The following is a 6,000-nucleotide window of genomic DNA, read 5'->3' as shown; positions in this document are numbered from 1 at the left end:
TATGCGTAAAGTTGTTCATAGTATCCTGTTATTACCTCCTTTATTTCTGTGAGGTCAGTAGTTATGTCTCCTCTTCCATTTCTGATCTTATTTATTTGCATCCTCTCTCTTCTTCTTTTTGTCAATCTTGCTAAGGGCCCATCAATCTTATTGATTTTCTCATAGAACCAACTTCTGGCCTTATTGATTTTCTCTATTGTTTTCATGTTTTCAATTTCATTTATTTGTGCTCTAATCTTTGTTATTTCTTTCCTTTTGCTTGCTTTGGGGTTAGCTTGCTGTTCTTTCTCCAGTTCTTCCAAATGGATAGTTAATTCCTGAATTTTTGCCTTTTCTTCTTTTCTGATATAGGCATGTAGAGCAATAAATTTCCCTCTTAGCACTGCCTTTGCTGCGTCCCATAAGTTTTGATATGTTGTGTTTTCATTCGCCTCGAGGTATTTGCTAATTTCTCTAGCAATTTCTTCTTTGACCCACTCGTTGTTTAGGAGTGTGTTGTTGAGCCTCCACGTATTTGTGAATTTTCTGGCACTCCGCCTATTATTGATTTCCAACTTCATTCCTTTATGATCCGAGAAAGTGTTGTTTATGATTTCAATCTTTTTAAATTTGTTAAGACTTCTTTGTGACCCAGCATATGGTCTATCTTTGAGAATGATCCATGAGCACTTGAGAAAAAGGTGTATCCTGCTGTTGTGGGATGTAATGTCCTATAAATGTCTGTTAAGTCTAGCTCATTTATAGTAATATTCAGATTCTCTATTTCTTTATTGATCCTCTGTCTAGATGTTCTGTCCATTGATGAGAGTGGTGAATTGAAGTCTCCAACTATTATGGTATATGAGTCTATTTCCCTCTTCAGTGTTTTCCTCACGTATTTTGGGGCATTCTGGTTCGGTGCGTAAATATTTATGATTGTTATGTCTTCTTGTTTAATTGTTCCTTTTATTAGTATATAGTGTCCTTCTTTGTCTCTTTAACTGTTTTACATTTGAAGTCTAATTTGTTCGATATTAGTATAGCCACTCATGCTCTTTTCTGGTTGTTATTTGCATGAAATATCTTTTCCCAACCTTTCACTTTCAACCTATGTTTATCTTTGGGTCTAAGATGTGTTTCCTGTAGACAGCATATAGAAGGATCCTGTTTTTTAAATCATTCTGCCAGTCTATGTCTTTTGATTGGGGAATTCAGTCCATTAACATTTAGTGTTATTACTGTTTGGATAATATTTTCCTCTACCATTTTGCCTTTTGTATTATATATATCATATCTGATTTTCCTTCTTTCTACACTCTTCTCCATACCTCTCTCTTTGTCTTTTTGTATCTGACTCTAGTGCTCCCTTTAGTATTTCTTGCAGAGCTGGTCTCTTGGTCACAAATTCTCTCAGTGACTTTTTGTCTGAGAATGTTTTAATTTCTCCCTCATTTTTGAAGGATAATTTTGCTGGATATAGGAGTCTTGGTTGGCAGTTTTTCTCTTTTAGTAATTTAAATATATCATCCCACTGTCTTCTAGCTTCCATGGTTTCTGCTGAGAAATCTACACATAGTCTTATTGGGTTTCCCTTGTATGTGATGGATTGTTTTTCTCTTGCTGCTTTCAAGATCCTCTCTTTCTCTTTGACCTCTGACATTCTAACTAGTAAGTGTCTTGGAGAACGCCTATTTGGGTCTAATCTCTTTGGGGTGCGCTGCACTTCTTGGATCTGTAATTTTAGGTCTTTCATAAGAGTTGGGAAATTTTCAGTGATAATTTCTTCCATTAGTTTTTCTCCTCCTTTTCCCTTCTCTCCTCCTTCTGGGACACCCACAACACGTATATTTGTGCGGTTCATATTGTCCTTGAGTTCCCTGATACCGTGTTCAAATTTTTCCATTCTTTTCCTGATAGTTTCTGTTTCTTTTTGGAATTCAGATGTTCCATCCTCCAAATCACTAATTCTGTCTTCTGTCTCTTTAAATCTATCATTGTAGGTATCCATTATTTTTTCCATCTTTGCTACTTTATCCTTCACTTCCATAAGTTCTGCGATTTGTTTTTTCAGTTTTTCTATTTCTTCCTTATGTTCAGCCCATGTCCTCTTCATGTCCTCCCTCAATTTATCGATTTCATTTTTGAAGAGGTTTTCCATTTCTGTTCGTATGTTCAGCATTAGTTGTCTCAGCTCTTGTATCTCATTTGAGCTATTGGTTTGTTCCTCTGACTGGGCCATATTCTCAATCTTTTGAGCATGGACAGTTATCTTCTGCTGCTGGCATCTGGGCATTTATTCAGCTTTCTCTGGGTGTCGGACCCAGCAAGGTTGTAAGATTTTTCTGTGAAATCTCTGGGATCTGTTTTTCTTATCTTGCCCAGTAGGTGGCGCACGTGGCACACGTTTGTCTCAAGTGTTTGGAATGGGTCTCCCCCGGTCACCGATCTCCGCGGCCTGTGGGTTTCCAATCCAATTCTCTCCATTGGTTCAGGGGCCACGCGTGGTTGAGGCGTCAGCTGCCGTGCCTTGAGGGGACCCTGTGGCTGGTCGCAGGCCGCAGTGGGCCTGGGGGATTCCCCACCAGACCAGGAAGCCTCCCGTGACTCGTAGCCGCGGACTCGAAGCCGAGACTCGAAGCCGCCCGCAAAAGAGGGGCGCCGGCCCCCTGGCTTGGGAAACTTGCCTCTCCGATACTCTCAGCCCGCCCGGGAAGGAGGGAGGGAGTAGATCCGACCACCACAGCTACCGCTGCTCGGGAAATCGCGCGCCGCTCGGGGGTCTCACCGCAGCCAAGTCTCGCAGTCAGACTAGCCAGTCCAGGCTTTGGATAGCCCTCTGATCCGAGACTCGTAGCCGCGGACTCGAAACCGAGACTCAAAGCCACCCACAAAAGAGGGGCGCCGGTCGCCTTGGCTTGGGAAACTTGCCTCTCCGAGACTCTCAGCCGGCCCGGGAAGGAGGGAGGGATTAGCTCCGACCGCCACAGCTACTGCTGCTCGGGAAATCGCGCGCCGCTCGGGGATCTCACCGCAGCCGAGTCTCGCAGTCAGACTAGCCCGTCCAGACTGGGTTACGCTGTGTGTCCATTCCCTGCCGTAGCCCCAGGAGCTGTTCTGTACTGTTTCTGTTCACCTATTAGTTGATTTGGGTTCGGAGGAACTAAGATGCATGTACCTTACTAAGCCGCCATCTTGGATCTCCTCTAAAAATGTTTTTGCATGAAGAAGAAAGGAATGTCATTACTGCAGGGTGCTGAAAATAGATGGTAATTAACATTTAAAATTTCAACTTATGTGTGAGACTAAAGCAAAAAATGTTTATTTGGTACAAAATTTATATTTTGACTAGTGCATCTCCTCATATACTTATATAGATAGTTGGTTGAGCAATGTAAGTACATGAAACCTTGGGTAGAACATGAGATTTTGTTGGTTTGTCCAGAGTGATGCCCTGATGAATCCCAGAGTGATTCGATCAGTGAGTAGAAAAGTATTTGCAAAATCCCCTTCAGGGAATGGTGAGAACGGGGGAAAATTCAGCCTCCCCAAGTTGAATTCTTGATATTCTCATAAGCAGTGTGGACAGCCAAAATTATAGGCTGAGCCCCCAGTGTTGGGGTTTGTTCATATGAAACTTAACCCCACAGGGGATAGGTCAAGCCTACTTAAAATTAGGCCTAAGCGTCACCCCCATGAGAACCTGTTTTGTTGCTTGTGGGACATGACTCCCAGGGGTGTGGACCTTCCTGGCAACGTAAACAGAAATCCTAGAACGAGCTGAGACCTAGCATCAAGGAATTGAGAAAACCTTCTCGACCAAAAGGGGGAAGAGTGAAATGAGACAAAGTGTCCATGGCTGAGAGATTCCAAACAGAGTTGAGAGGTTATCCTGGAGGTTATTCTTATGCATTAAGTAGATATCACCTTGTTATCCAAGATGTAAAGTAGAGGCTGGAGGGAACTGCCTGAAACTGTAGAGCTGTGTTCCAGTAGCCATGTTTCTTGATGATGATTATATAATGATATAGCTTTCACAACGTAACTGTGTGATTGTGAAAACCTTGTGTCTGATGCTCCTTTTATCTACCTTGTCAACAGACGAGTAGAACATATGGAATAAAAATAAATAATAGGGGGAACAAATGTTAAAATAGATTTAGTTTGAAATGCTAGTGATCAATGAAAGGGAGGGGTAAGGGGTCTGGTATGTGTAATTTTTTTTCTGGTTTCATTTTATTTTTCTGTTGTCTTTATTTCTTCTGAATTGATGCAAATGTTCTAAGAAATGATCATGATGATGAATATGCAACTATGTGATATTGTAAATTACTGATTATATATGTAGAACAGAATCAGCATATGTTAAGAATGTGCTTCTTTCTTGTAATTTTTTTTCAATTAATAAAAAAAAAAAATTAAGACTCCTGGCACAGTCACCTCGCCAGGAACAGTCCTGGGGTGCCTCACATCGTTGGGTGGATTGACTTCACCTTCTGGAGCCAAGGCCCAGCATTGAATGATTCAGGGTGTGGGAGCGAGGCCTGGCCTATGTCCCCAGGCACCTTTATCCAGACCTGTTGGAGGACAACTTCACAAAGCCAGAGAAAAGTGCAGCCCTCTTTAAAAGATGACATTCTGGCACCTCAAACTTCCCTTGAAGTGTGCTCATTGTGGATGAAGCTCACAGGTTGAAAAACCAAAACTCTGTGCTGCATAAGACACTTTCAGAGTAGTCTTCCATCTCCTGTTGACCAGAACTCCCATCCAGAACAGCCTTCAAGAGCTCTATTCCCTTCTCAGTTTTGTGGAACCTGATCTTTTTTCCAAGGAGCAGGCAGAAGATTTTGTTAAATGTTGCCAGGATATTGAGAAGGAGTATGAGTCAGGGTGGCCCTGGTTACAAAAGCTGAGGAACTGAAGCAGAGAACCAGAGACTGTCTGCTGGTGCAAACAGCCTAATGAATAAGCCCGGAGCTCTCGAGTGTACAGACAGGGAGACGGATACTAGGAACTAAGCCAAGCTGCGTTCCTTGAATGCGCTACCCTCACTGGCTCAGCCCCACTACCCACAACTCACCCCACACCCTACACACCTGAACCCGGTCACCCGGTCCCACTCACCATGCCCCAAGCACCCCTGTCTGATCAAACCCTCACTCACATGCCCGCCTAACAAACCCACCCCAAGGGTGTGCATGCCTACCCCAGCCCAATCCACCTCTCCTGCAGTAGTGCAATCTCACCCCACCCCACCCTAAGCCCTACCTCCCAGTTCCTGCCCCCTGCAAGCAGTCATCAGCACAAGAAGGGTGTGGGCGCTAACCTCCATACCCAGGCTAGACCCACCCCCAGCCCATACAGTCGCACAGCCCCACCCCACTGCACCCCACCCTAAGCTCTGTGCACAGGCACATCAGTTTACAGCACTCCCAGATCCACACATGTGCACATCCCCCAGCTCTGGGAAAGTGCTGACCTGCGCAGTCAGGCCACATCTACCCCCAGACTATGCAGGTGCAACACCAGTCCACCGCCCCAGCTCTGTGCATGCATACAAATGGCACCATGCCCTAGATCAGTGTGCACCGTCCCCTAGACCTGTACACCTACACAGCCATATCCTCCCCTGCCGCTGGGTGCTTATGTTAACAGGCACCAGTATAGCATCCCCAACCTGTGCTTATACCTGTACTACAATGCATCACTGGACTGTCATGCCCCGCCCTACATCGTGTTCCACATCCATCCCACAAATACAGACCTTTAGACTACTAAAGGAAGTCAACTTCCAAAGTAAACCAATCAAGATATTTACATGCAATGAAGACAGCAGAAGATAACTAAACATGTCATGATGCAGACAGATATAGTCCAACCTAACAACCAAATTAAAACACCAGAGAAGACACAGACATTGGAACAACTAATCAAAGTTGTTCATATAAGTCTACTAAACAAAATAAATGGGATGGCTAACGACATAAAGGAGATCAAGAAGATACTAGAGGGGCGGGCCGCGGT

Source organism: Tamandua tetradactyla, chromosome 14, assembly GCF_023851605.1.
Source record: "Tamandua tetradactyla isolate mTamTet1 chromosome 14, mTamTet1.pri, whole genome shotgun sequence".
Lineage (NCBI taxonomy): Eukaryota > Metazoa > Chordata > Mammalia > Pilosa > Myrmecophagidae > Tamandua > Tamandua tetradactyla.
This window is presented reverse-complemented; position numbering follows the sequence as displayed.